This window comes from Athene cunicularia (assembly GCF_003259725.1).
Source record: "Athene cunicularia isolate RWA chromosome 7 unlocalized genomic scaffold, athCun1 chr7_part1, whole genome shotgun sequence".
Lineage (NCBI taxonomy): Eukaryota > Metazoa > Chordata > Aves > Strigiformes > Strigidae > Athene > Athene cunicularia.
Window position 1 is genome coordinate 9,673,183 of NW_020799107.1, and position 14,948 is coordinate 9,688,130.

Sequence of the window (14,948 nt, forward strand, 5' to 3'; positions counted from 1 at the left end):
CCTCCCTGCGAACCTCACCAGAATGATCCTGCTTGAAATGTCCACCTGGCATTTGGACAAAACTGCTTTTTCACTCAGAGAAAAATCTCATCATTTGTACGAAAGAACTGGAGAAGGCCATGGGGAAGTGTCAGGAGACAGGGCAAGGAGATGAGCCACTCACCCTGGGAGATTAGAGACCTACAGCACTGGAAAGGAGAGGAAGCAAGCCCTTTACCCAGATCTGTGCTAACAGCTGCAGGTTTTCCCTTTCACATTAACAGTTCAGATGCCAGAAAGCAGATTGTGCCCTCAATAAGAAGCTTGTAAAAAAAATCCAAACCAAACACCCTCCCCCCCTTTTTTTTTTTTTACTATGGTGTATTATAACCTATTTAAAATTCAAATAACTTGCATATTTCATTTTGTTTATCTGCTTCCTTGAGTAGAGATTTTGCTATATAGCTTCTAATTCCTTTGGGAAAGCAAACTGTTAATACGACAGAGAAAGCCACAAATGGGAGAAGGCTTTCCAATTTAGAGAAAAAAACATCTTCTTGCAAAAAAACCCGTTAATTACTTGGTTATTTCAGCATGTAAGCAGGTTTAGTGAGAGTAGGTCAGATAAAATTGGAAAGGGAATTGTCAGAGTGACAATTGATTTGTTTGGTATTGGTTCTGCTGTGCTCTGCCAGTGTGCTTCTCCATTAAAGGACATTATTGCTGTCCTCCTGTTTAATTTACATAATGAAAATAGATGAGTTGTCAAGGCCTGTGTGGCAAAGCACCTCATGCCTTTTCATATTATAGGAGGAGAAAGGGAGGTGGTCTCCATCCCACCACCTTGTCAATCTACCCAGGGCACACTCAAGTGACAACAACACACCTTTATTAGGCACAGCATCAGGAGGCTCCAGGCAATCAATCTGAAATTCATCCTGTCCACCTTTTCCAACACCCTCACTCATGCAACACAAGGAATATCTCAGTAAACATCTCCTGCATTCAACAGTGGTGGCAGAAATGACCCAGAGCCCCCACAGTGAGGTTAACAGCCAAGTACCACAAGATCCACAGGGCAAAGAACATCTCCATTGGTAGCAATTTGTACAGCCCCTTGCACGGTGTGGTTCTAATCACTGATCAGAGCCACGCAGTCTCCGGCTTGACAGATATTACATTTCTTTGTAATCCTCATTCCTTTTGTAAGCCCCATGGGCTCAAGCCTGTGCCTGGGGAACTCTACATGCAAGTGCTCAAGCGTGACGGAGGGAGAAGGGTGTTTGGTGAGAGTCGCTGACAGCTGAATGCATTAGGAGATCATTGACTCAACAGCAGCTTCCAACCAATGTGTTTTTAAGGCTCCAGCATCCCAAAAAGCCACAGAGGAAAGAAACAAAGAGGCAACATCTCCTTTTGGAGAGCATCGTCCAGGTGTTTGGTCCTTTCCTGACACATCGGAGCCCACAAAGTGGATCAGAGCAGGCTTTCCTCCATTCCAGATTTATTACTGGAAAGGCGTCTCTTAGGATGCCTACAGGGTTTCTGGTTCTCATCTCCTCCCTGCAGCTGCCACATCACTTGGCACTGCAAATTGCATAAATCAACAGAAACAGCCAGGAGATGAAAGCATAAATAGGCCATCAGGGAAGTTATTGACACTAAAGGGCAAACCCTGCCCTGACAGGCACCCTGCAACCTCCCGTTCACTAGGAAGGTGATGGAAGGGGTATACGTCAAGGCTCTCAGGATGGGGCTTGCACTGATGGCAGGTCCAACTGATGTGGGCATCTGCAGGTCAGAGGGGAAGATGCTTCAGCCCGACGATCTGCTTCCCACTGGCTGCAATTTGGTTTTAGCAGATAGCCACTATTCAATCACCTTGAATCCCATTCCCATCTCATAGACCCCAGGGATTTATGGGCCAGCAGAGCTCAAGCAGGACCGTGGTGCTTTGCAGTGAGGCTGGCAAGAATAAACCATAAAGAGCCTCATACTTTAGGAAGATGCTAAGAAATCCAAAGTGCTTGTCTAAGACATAGTGAGGATGGGAGAGGGGGAGAAACACTGAGTGCAGAGCACCGACTCCTTTAATTCAAAACTCTGCTTTGATACTTGTATCTTAAAATCTTCTGTTCTTGACTTGCAGGTGAGAAACATAGCTTTCTCTGTAAAAGGGGAACAAAAATTCTTTCTAAACTGACTCCTTAAAAGCTGTGAACTGAAAAGGAAGAACCCACATGCATTCGTGTTTAAAACTCTGGGATTTTAAACACTGCTCCTAGCTAAGGGTGGGGAGATCAGGAGAGTCCCCAAGGAGAAGCTAACTCCCAGGGCTTTGCAGCTCATCTTCAGCACACTGCAAATTTTAAAAACAAAACAAAACACAACAAGCAAAACTGATTTGAAATAAATGAACCTGAACCCCAAAGGGAGTTTCTAAGAGCTTCACTATAGCATTTACACTCAAATTGCCACCCAAGGGAGCAGCAGGACGATGGTGACCAGATATTTACACCAGAGCAGAAGCTTTTCCCAATCAGATCTCCAACTTTTCCCCTCTCTCCTATCTTGCTTCTTTTCACATCACACTTAGGCTTTCCTGGGACTGATTCTCCACCATAACAACAGATAGGAGGAATGTGGCACACCGGGTTTGTTTGGATAAAGTGCGAAGGAGGGATTACTGTTAGCTTTCTAATGGAAAACTGGCACCGCTGTTAGCTCTTAGATAGGTACAAGGTTCTGTAAATAAAATTTGGACACAGGAGGGGGAAGCCCCCGTATTCCCCAAACAGAGCGAATTACCAATACTCCAAGAGGAGCGATTAGGCAGGATGCCAAGCCATAGCTAATGTTTTCCAAAAATAACTAAATCAAAAGTCCATAAACGTCAGGAATTTCTAGCACAGAAACTACAGCCTGCTTGTTCTCTGACAACCAGCTAGGAGCAAGCCTAGCAAAGCCTTAAGTGATGGTGGGACTCATGCCACTGACTTTGGTGGTCCACGGAGATGTTTACATGCCCTGTGTCAGAGCTAAAAGCAAGCCACCTTTTGCCCGATGCCCTCTTGCAAATTTTTTCCTGCTGGTGAAAAGCAAAAGAGGAGGGAGAAGAGTTGAAAGGAGCTAAAAGGCCAAGTACAGCTTGCTGCTGTATCCCCTGACCCTATAAACCAGACCTTTCGCATATCAATAGGGAAACCGAGTGGAGATAGTTAAATCATCACCCACCAAGCCCACCAGAGAGGCACGTTATACTGACAACTGCTCTTCTCTCACTTGAACTACTACTGAGCTGGCAGTTTAAGGCTTGCTGAAACAGCCCCTCTACTACCTTGCAGCAACTGCAGTGGGTGAATACTCTTTCTTTCCAGAAATACCTCTCTCTCTCCAGCAGCACTGTCTACTCTGCATAGCAGGGGATTCTGTAGGGAACAAAGATAAAGAAACACAACTGTAAAACTACTTCTAAAACAGGCACAGAGCTGGAAAGCGTTTCCTATCCCTTAACCCCTTTTGGGGTCCTGGTGCTGCTGCCACACGGCAGGGCAATCCCTGCCCAGAGCGTGGGAATGATGGGGGACCGCAGAGCTACAGAGGTGGAGAAACATCAGTGGATGCTACAGCTCTTCTTACAGAGGTGGATGGCATCAGTCAAGATGACCATTGCAAAGATTTTCCTCCTCTGCTTGCAGACAATCTGTTCCTGCTGGTGTGGTGCAGTTAGGTAGCAGCATTTGGGGAAAATCCTAAGGAATGCACATTATCTGTCATGCAGCAGGCACAGCCTACTCAGCCATGTTAATACAAGGGGAGATCTGAGATATGCCACATTTGAAACACCAGATTTGAAATTTGCACATTTGCTTCTTGCCAAGCCTGATTTTGCTCGGGCCATTGCTTAGCTGAGATGAAACTCAGTACATAAAGTGGCTCAAGGATTTTTGCTTGGGGATGCACAGTCATCTATTAGGAAACAGGCTCAGTACTTTCCCCTAAACAACATCAGAAGAGCCAAGTGATTATACTGAGGGTTTAAGCACAGTTCCTATATAAATTGTATTCTTCCAGTGGTATAGTTTTATTTTCAAAAGTGATAAACGATAATCCTCATTAGCTTGGCTCCTTTAGCAATGCAGAATATCCCCTATCTGATTGGCAAAAGGAGGCAGGGATTCAGAAAGCAAGCTTGCATTCTTGTTAAAGCATGGGCAGTACTTTTTCAGGCTTCTCCTGTTTCAACAAGACATTAGTATGTACAATGTGTGCTGTGGAACTAGTTTGGTCTAATCCTCTTCTTTGTTTGCCTTTCAGTGTTGCAGTTTTTAAATTAGTATGGCATTAGCTTGCTGAGGAAAATGCAAGGCTGTCTCACGCTGAGTAAGTTATAAGAGCCACAAGGTTTGGTTAGGTGTGGCAGCACTTCCAGAAGCAAGTCCCACACTCAGCAAGGTCCAGGTGAAGATCACACAGCAGCCTGGGATGGGTTTCTATCCCCAGTGACAATATAGGCTGTTAGAGATAAGCAACCCCTTCCCAGAACCATTATTATTTTTTTAACTAAGCTTCTAAAAAAAAGTTGACAGTGTTTCCCAGATTTTTCACAGCTTTAAAGTGTCAGCATTTCAGGTGAAGTTGTCAAAGGTCTCATTATCAGTAATTTCAACTTTCTGTAAAAAAAAAAAAAAAAAAATTACAGTTATAATTTAGTCTGACATAAGTGCTTATAAGAAACACTCTTCAAATTATACCTATTTCAAACCCTGGGGGAAAAAAACAAAAACTCTAAGTTTTGAAGTCACATTTGAATACAAATTATTCTCCTTTTCACATGGAGAAAATACTGGTGATTAACACAGGGTTTCAAACACTTGGCAATGAGTTTTCTATGAGGCAAAGCGCAGAGAAAGAAAAAACTGCTTTTAAAAAAATCTATTTTTAACAGATAAAACCAACACCATAAAATAGATGTAATGACATGCAGCTAGCAAAGTGAGTTCCAAAGGATATAAGATATTGAGGCAGAGCTTGGAAGAAAGAGAGAATGGGCATTTATTTGGAAAATAAGGATATTGGTTACCGAGCACCTGTTTATCTCTGTTTACCACTTCCTCTTTTAGGGGGAGTTATCCAACTGCAGTATTCCTCCAGTTTTTCTCACTACAGGTTAACTGCTGTGCCATGGGACTGCCAACCAGAGCCACCGTTGAATAATTCTTAAGTTCAGCTGCAGAGAGCTGGAACATATGAATTACTTCTCTATTTAATAAGGTAATAGCTCTGCTGGGATATTCAGCCTGGAGTGAAGTTGTATTAGTAAAATCTGAAGTTAGAAGAGAATATGGCACCTGGCAGGTGTCACAGTTTGCTAGCCCATGCTCACATGTTCACACTGGGAGCATTTCCAGAGCACCACAGAATATGTACTGTTTCAGGGGTTTATTAAATGTTTTTCTCTTTAGCAAAGTTTGCAGATTTTCTGCCTCTTTGCAACCTCCAAAATCTGGCATCCTGGAAAAAAGTCAAATGCAAGGCAGAACTGCTCATTAAGGTGGGCTGGTGTGACCAAAAGAAATGCAAATTAGCCCTAGAGACTGCTAGAAATTGCTCCCCAGGCCCTCCGGGTTGGCATGCACACTGTGGGAGCCCTCCAGCCCCTGTGCGTGGCCAACAATGAACCCAAGGCTCAGTTTGGGTAATGCAAAGCAGGCAGAGACCCAACTGCTGCCCTGGCTTCCAGCTGCAGAGACGTGCTGGATGGCCCTGCTGATGCAGATAATATGCTGTCTCCCAGGGCTCCATCACTGCTTTTTCCTGACAAAAGATAATGGCAGGGAAGAAGGAAGCCTTCAGATGTCCTCCGACAAAAAGCGGTGCTCTCAGGGAATTTGCCAAGCAGATAGATATTTTTCTCCCTATCCAACTTGCTTGTTGCCAACAGAGGAGAGACAAATGGTTGAAAGGAATTAAAAATACCTCAAACCCTACCAAGCCCCTGAAGCCTTCTGTCTTCAGAAAGATGTCCTGCTCCTACCTACACCACCCTGCTGACACTGTGCATCACATGTGATTCCATTTAGCCAGGGTCCATACTGGATGGTGGGAGCAGAGCTTTTCAGTCCTCCTCTACCAGGTGACACCAGAGAAGAGCAGGTTCCATCTTTTGTTTTCCTGCTTTTTTCCCCCTCTTCCTTTAAGCCTTGCCCCCAGAACCACAGTACCTTTACTGAAAGGACAGCAATACCAGAGCAGTGGAAAGGAGGCAAAGCCCCTCATCTCCCACTTTCATGCCAAATCAGCCCAATTTGGGCGTGGGGGGGGTGGGGGGGGTGGCTCCCAAAAAGGCACTCGAATCCATTTTTCAATTTCACTTGCAAAGCTAAGGAATTCCAATCAAAGGATGGAGATGAGCAACGCTGGCTCACTGGAGAGCCAGGGGGTTGCTGCACATCTGCAATGCCCTTCACCCACTATTGCCTTCTCAGTGGTTACTGGAGCTGACAGACAAACCCAGGCAAACAGATAAATTCTCAGTTCAGGTGCAAATCAGCACACAAATTGCACCGACTCAGCTAAATGAGGGGGCACAACTTAAACCACAACAACCTTTGCACATTTTCAGCTATAGCAGCCCCAGTGGCACGATCACTCGTCTTCCTGTTTCAATACAGAGTATTTTCAGTAAAAAACATGACCTACCAAAATAAATTATTCCAGTGTAGGTGCAATTGAAGAATTATCCCAGACTCTGCCATCAGGTCCATTTGAATCCCCTTTGGTTGGGTACACTGGTGCAAGCACTGCAGCTGGGCAGAGCCAGTGGGAGTCACCTGGGCAGGAGAATCCAGGGTTGATCTCATTGACTGACACACTGGGCACCAGATGGTTTTACTTCCATCTCAGACCAGCTTCTGGACAAGTCTTTGCCAGATTAAAAAAAAAAAAAAAAAAAAAAAAAAAAAAATATTGAAAAATTAGTGAGGGTTGCAAGATGACAGGCCTTGTAAGAGGTGCAGATCTATAGTCTGTGATCACTTCTATGTTTCACTATATTTCTTCAGCTTTGGGCTGCACGGCACATCCATCAGCTGGGATGGTAGGTCCTCTGTCAGCCCTGCACAAAAGTTATTTGCCTTTAACAAAACAATGGCAAAAAAGTAAAAAGCAACTTTAGACACCAGATGGTCATTTGGACTGAAGGGCCAGATTACATAGAGCTGGTGGAGGGGAACCACACATGGTATTAAACAGATTGCTGAGTTTTGGACATTATCTGCTGTGTTTTGAAAGGGAAGCAACATTTCTCATGATCCCAGCACAGTTCCAGGGGACCCACATTCTCAGGTGACACAGATCAGACTCTGCTGAAGTCAGTGGCATTGCACCCACTTTTTCCAGCCATAGGATCTGGACCTCGAATTTTCCAGCTCAGGATCTTGTGATCCTGACAGCACTCTGCTTCTTCCAAGACAATCCAAGTCTTGGCAGGAATGCCCCTCTGTTCGAGTGAAAACAATCCCAATGTTGTGATTTTACATCTATAATTACCAGGAGATTAAATTCCTTCATTGTGAAAAAGCGTGATTGCTCCCTTAAGGCTTGTTGATGTGCATGCTTTCGGAGAGGGGGAGAGAGAAGACCAGGGGAAAGGAGAGGAGGAAAGAGTCTGAAAAGGAAAATCTAAACAAAGTATTGATTTTCATTTGGAACTATGTTGCAGTAACATAGTAGATTGTCCAAGTTCAGTATACCCCTTGTCTCAAGAACCACCAGCCCAGTGGTGGAAAGTGAAATGAAAGCCATGTTCTCCAGCAAGCAAGATAGCTACTCTCCATTCAACTTTCCACAAGTCATGAGCTTTAATTTGGAGGCTGTAGAGCCACATGCTCAGCTAGCACAAAGCAGCACCCTTACACTCAAGGATCCAGCCTGCCCAGGGGTCAAATAGACCTTTTAGAAGTGGACCAGATGCTTCTGTTCAAGTTCCCTGGTGGGAAAAGTCACAAGCAAGTTGCTCCTTACCCTCCTGCCCTCCATTGCCAACAAGTGCGTTTGGAGACACATGGGCTGAGCTGCCTTCCCACAGCCCTGCCCTGGATGGTTGCTTCCAAGGAAGAGTTTAAGCCTCTGGTCTGAACTCTGAGGCAAATCAAGACCATTTACCAATTTATTTTTTTTTAATCTTTTTTTCTAATAGCACTGCATATCGGAGTGTGAATTACAGCCAGCAGTAATAATGAACTCACATGATCACACCCCTGGGGAGAGAGCAAGGAAATTCAGGGCCAGGATACAGAAGCTCTCATCGGGCAGATGGAAGGCTTGCTAACGAAGGTTTTGCGGCAGGGGACGGTTTGGATTCAAGCAGACCGACACATCGAGCCTTTTACGTCTCATACATTTTTTTTCCATGCTTTCTACAGGCAATTGTTGCCAGAATTTTTCGGACTCCGCTTGGCAGATAAGTGTTTAATCAGCCTTCAGCCTCTTTACAGGGCTGTCTCTGAGGGAACAGATTCAGGCGACCGATAGCAAGCGGTAATTTTGGCCGCTTAATCTGGGTTGATTCATTTTAACAGCCTGCTTAACAATAGATACCATGTGGCCAAGACCAAAGAAGTTTCATGCTCTTTACTGAGATTTAAAGTAGGTGTGAAATGCTTTAAAAATGCATCATTACTGCACTAGCGATAAAAGCTTCATTGCCCTAATGAGGGAAAGGATTGGCCCAAGTTCCAGAGTGATTATTGCTTTTCTCTCGAAGGTCATTCAGTGTCGCCAGGCTCCTGAATTCCTTTTATAAAGTTGCAGAGGCAAAGACGAGGGTCTGAAAGCTCCAGATCCTGGAGTCGAGTGATCGCCTGCATTGTGCATACTCTACTGAACTTCTGCACCACCTGGGAAGGAGAAGTTGAGGTCTTTCTCTCAGCCTCAGAGCATGACCTCGGTAACGCAGTTCAATTAAAGGAATTACCAGTCTCTGTAAGAGACTTTTAGTCTTTTAGTCTTTTAGTCTGTCCCATTCAAAGCATAACCTCCTCCCAAGCTTTTAGCCAATACTCAGATAGGCAAATTGTTATGCACCTGATCCTAACTTCAATATATTATTGTTGCCTTGCTCTGGATTTTTAAATATTTTTTTCTGAGACAAACAACCACCATAGAATGTCTTACCTCACATTATAAAGTATGACAGATGTGTTTCTGTAATACATTTTGCAGTTCAGAATTGCAGACAGTGAAGGAAAAGGTTTTGAGATGAGATAGTAATAAAATTATTTTGCATTCCTAAATCGATGCTTGTCCTGGTTTTAAATTACTTTTTAAAAAGTGATCTTTAATCCAATAGTAAAATGGGTTATTATATGAGTAACCAAAGGTCCAAGACCAGACCTGGCTCAAGTATTGAGTTTCCAAGCCACAGTAATGGCAAAATTTTTGGAAAACAATGTCATCTTGAGTCCAGCAAAAAACTAAAGAACTCTAGAACTGAAATCACACTGTAGGAGTTTGTTTCTGAGACAATACTGCTTTTTTTTTTCCAAATTCTTTAGGATTGTCCCCCTCATCGACATCCTTGGCCATTGCTGACATAAACTGGCCCGAGAAACAGCTGCAAAACTGATACCTCGTGTTCTCGTGAATGACCACTGCAGATTTTAGGCTGTTCGTGGGAGTTCAGTGTGACAAATGATTTTCAGTGAAACACTTGCATGCCAGGGAAGCATAAGGCTGCATACAAAGTCTCACTGGCTGTGGCTAGTCCATGCATCACACTTTGGGAATTACAGTTTGAGGTCCTAACCACCAAGGCAGTCCTACCCTATAGCTGTCCTACTGGAAGAAGCCTTCAAAGCTTTCCGGCTAGCCGATTTCCTGGGCTGTCTGATCCAAAGGGCAGATGTTTCTCCAAGCTGCAGAGCTCAGCCTAGCTGGGAGACACCTGACTCAGGACACCATGTCCTAGGACATTGCCTGTGAAGTTCAGACCTGGAAAGTCCATCCATGCTCAGTCCCAGGGCAGTCATGCAACAAAGCCGCCGGAGAGCTGAGGACCCTAAGGACCAGCAGTTCTATTTCCCCTTCACAGAAGTTGCAGTCTAAAAGCTTTGATCACCACCTTCGTGACAAAGCCTGGAACATTTACTGGAGCATTTCCAGCTTTTTATTACAGCACCATTTAAGTCTGAACTTAGCAGCAAACACCAAACCTGAGTGAGAGAGCTGAAACTGAAATCCCTAGTGTTGATCCACCTACACTCATTCAAGTGCTTTATGCATTAAATCAGCATCACTCCAAAAGCACAAATGGTATTCAGGTCAGTCCCTATTCACCGACGGTCTGTTTTAGTACAGCCCAGCCTTTGTGCTTACGTGCACATATTTTCCATCATTTCTTAGAAAACATGGGCAGAGTGTGTGCATGTGTGTCAAGTGAGAAGAAGAGGACAAAGGAAAGGAGGAAGCCCATCTCCAAGAAATCACTGATTAAAATTGCTCCCAAGTTCCCGTTTTCTCCACAAACAAAACAGCTTGTGAAAGTCCAAGTTGGGCTGGATAAAATATCAGCCACGTGCCTGACTTACAGCACTGGGACTGAGGTTTGGGCACCACTTCAAGACTTTCCCTTAGGAGTCTATCCAAACCCTCTTTGCTTCAGATGTGGAATAATTTGGAAGTGTTTTTAGGCTGCCGGCTGGGATAACACAAGGGCTATTGTAAACACACATGCAGCCGATCAGCATCAAACCCACAGAAATATGGTCTGTACACACATAAATAGCTAGTAAATATTCCTTTCTTTTTTAAAAAAAAAAAAAGTTGAATTAAAGAAAAAGATTAAATCACTGAGCAGGCCTTAAGAAAAACAGTGATCATTTATAGAAAGAGTTATGTTTCATCTAATTTTAATAAATGAAACATACTTCAATGCAGGCCATTAGATTTAAAGAGCTATGGATAAGATACAGTCATAACCAGATGTCATACAAGTGCGTGCAGTGAAGCAAGACCATAATTTCCATGGATGCTGTTTCAAAAATACTGCTGCTAGCCAAGAAATTTCGGAAATGTAAGAGAGCATAACCAGGGCATGGAGACCTGCGCATGCTCAGAAATAACCTGCTGGAGATATATGACCCAGCCTGGAGCTCTAACCCTGCGAAACTGCTGTTTGCCTGACCTCTGCTTTGAGTGGAAAAGGAGAGAATTGCTCTTTTAGAATCATGCTAATGGTATAATTTTGGGTTTCCCCACTACAGTGGCCAGAAGAAATTCACCTCACCTGTGAGAGATGTCCCAGTTGACTTGAATGTAGAATGGTCTTTTGGACCTGCCCCAGCTTTCAAGGCAGACTGACGGAAGCCTAAAAATGGGTGTCTTCATAGGTGGCCTCAAGGGAAGCCATAGCCAGATGTAAGCACCATTCAGGCATAGCCACACTACGTGATGGAGGGGCCCTTTCCTAAGATCCCTGGGTAGCTCTTGCTGGTTGTGGTCTGTCTCACATCATTACAGCCATATCCTATATTATTTCTTCAAAATTCATCATTTATCTCTAGTATTGTCCTCTATCAGCTGGTCTAGGCAAGACGAACCAACTCATGTCAGCAGGTGAGCAAAGAGGTCAGAGGCAACGACCTGCATCAACTCAACTTTCTTTCCTTCTGAAATGCTGAGCATTTTCCCTTTTCCATCTCCTCCGTGAATCGTGATGTGACCAAAATCAACATGCCTCACATACCTCAAGGCTGCTATCTAGTATGGCAACTGCTTTTTCTGCAAAGAATGGAGTCTCCATATCTGGCCCCAAAAGAACTAAAGATCTCCAGATGTTTCTGGAGATGCACCACGCATTTCTGTCCACCATGCCAAGCCTAGGCTAGGATTTAAAAAAAACAACAGCAAACCAGTCTTTCAAGTTTATAGATGTTGAGTTTTTATGTCTTGCCACTGGATGGATTTTGAGCAGAACCATTCCACATGTTGGTGGTGAGAGTGAACCTCAGGAGAGGGAAGAGGGGAAATAAGATAGCAGAAAGATTTCTCTGCAGTAATAAATCCATCTTGATAATAACAGAGCAGTGTACAACCGCACTGTGACTACACCATCTGCAAACAATATTTCCCTGAGTAGGAAGTAGCTGGATATTGAAGTAACACTCATGTGGACAGGCACAACTTCTTTGCTCATCCACCAGCGCTACTTTGACCAACATTGTACCTGAAGCAATGCTTAAAATAAATGTTAAAAAGTTATTCAGTCCTTGCATGGGTCTTTGGTATCTGCTGTAATAGAGCTTATAGGTTGGATCCCACTTAACAGGGCAGAAAAAGGACTGATTAGAGCACTCTGAATAAGAAATCTTGTGATTCCTGCCCCATGCTAGGCTGATTTTGCAGGAAATAGCAGTATGTCGACATTGTCTTCTTAGAACAGCTTTGTTGTAGACTTGATCCAAAGCCTGTTGAAGTCTGTGATTAGATTTCCTCTGCTGCAGCAGCCTCTGGGCAAAGCAGTGTCATCAACTTCTCTTGGCCCTTTCTTGGGGCTGGTCTGATACATTTCTCAAAGCAGAAGACTGGTGCCAAGATCCCACTACCAACCATTGTACAAAGGTAGACAAAGTCCCTGATGTAAAGCACATCTAAGACAACATGCAGGAAAGGGTGTAAAACAATTAAAACACCTAATAAAGCACTGAGGGAAGTTGAGAGCATGAGTTTTACATGAGTTCACCATGCACAATACTTAGTTTAATTTAATTTAATCAAGGTAGCAACCCAAGTGTGACCCTCCACAGCAAAATCAAATCTTTGTCCCTGACCTTGCCTGAAAGGCTTTGTTTAAGCCCTCAAGACTGTAGGTTGAGGAGAAAAAAAAAAGTCTGAATCAGCCTTTGTTTGATGACCAGTCAGGGTGAAACATAGAGGGGAGAACTGAGAAGAATTTAAGATACAATCAAGTGTCAGAGAGTCCCAAAGCTTTTCTGGCAGCAGGTGAAAGCACCTAAGGAGAATGAACCTAGTTTGCAAGGCTGGAGTTCTCAAAATCAATGCATTCCGCTTTGAGGTACTTCAGATGTGTGGATGTTCACCCACTGCAGTGTGACAGGAGGCTTCTACTTGTACCAATATGGGTTACTCAGTTGATACCAAACAGATGTCAGTGAGAAATTACATAAAAAGGGAGGAATTTACCCATCCAGCTCTACCACAGGGAAGCCCTCCCTGTTTTGAACTATCCTGACAACCTCATCAGATGATTTCAAGCACTACTTTAGCAGGATAAATATACAGTTATGTATGAAACAATCAGGATCTTGCTTTTAGCTCCCCAGATTCACCATTAAATAGTAAAGCCTCTAACCTGAACTGAGAACGATTTCAAATTTAAGCCTCCTTAAACTTAAGCTCCTGTCCTGAGCCAAGATGTGAGGTGCAGTCTGTGTACTGGCTTATCTCTGGCCAGGTTCCCAGTCAGCAGTAAGGTCTTCAAGACAAAGCTGTTTGGCTTGAGTTTTTTCACGCTGCGACCCATAGCACCACTGAGAAGACAATTCCTGCAAGAAAACCAGCTCCTATTTGGGAGCAGCAGAGATGTCAGGGTGGTCACACGGGTCTTGCTTTAAGCAGCAACAAACTAAGATATTTGCAGTACACGAACACTTTCTGGGCTGAACGTAGGATCAGAGTACCTTCAGGGCAGCATGACAATTGCTCTGGAAAGCGGAAGGAAAGCCAGAGACTGACAAGGAACACATAGGCTGGGTCTGGCAGGCAACGATCTCCACAGGGCCCATATTCATTTGGGCTTATAAACAGAAACATTAAGGAGACTCTCTCTAGACTTCAGTGACTTATTTTTCATGTGAGAAACATTAGGAGTACATGGTCTGCAAAGTCATTATCATCATCCACAGAAAGATAAGGAACATTGATTCAACTCAAGGCTCAGGACAGTTGAATATTGGACAAATATCCTTCACCAAGCCAAGGTTTAGAGGCAGTGGGAGAGGGGGGGGGATGAGGGTTCAAGCACATTTTTTTAAGGGTTGATTAGCAAAACAGCCTAAGAATATTCTCAAGGCTGGAATAAATTAAGACATCCATTTTCTTGAGATGCCTGGGATGCTCTGTAATTTTATGACATCCAAAGTGCTAAGAAAAGCAAGGTGCTGCCAAGATTGCATTGCTATTCATGTGTTAAAGGTCAAAGAGTTGCAAAAATGTCAGTTTTGTACGTTATGAACATCTGTAGCAGTTATAATCATAATGCATGCAATGTCTAAAGCTCTCCTTATAGTTCAATATCAAGCAAGAACTATGATAACGATGTAATACACAATTTAGAGCACACATCAGTACCAACTTAGCAGATGAATCAGTGTCTGGTGCTATAGATGTGGTGCAGCATACAAATAAGGCCTTGCTATTTGCATAGGCCATTAAACCTTGTCTAGCTTTGGATGAGAGGTGATGGTACAGTGTGCTTGGTAACATGAAACTTAGCTAGAAGTCTAAGAAGCCCTTCAGACTTCCTAATGTTTTGGTTCTCTTAAGGTCGTTAGAGGTGTCACCTAAAGAGGCTACTTCCTAGCTATATGAAGCTGTGCTATAATGAAATGCCACATGCACAGTGAGATGGCAGCTACCTCACTGATAGTCAGGAGTCAGAGCGCAGAGGATGAACTTATATAAGCTTTTGTGGCAACAAGATGAAAAAACACATTTCTAACTTCTTTCAGAGCTGCCTGGTCTTGACAGAGAACAGCAGAGATGACAGTCAGGTTCCTGCTATTCCCAGCAGACATCCAGTCACTCAGAGACAGCTGAAAAGCCACAGACAGGAGGCAGAAATGGATGTGGTTTCAGTCTGTTTTTCTTGTAATGATCAATTTACATGATCTCAGTTCCCTTTTTTTCCCCTCCTCCATTTCTGCCAGTGGAAGCACTGATACTGAGGA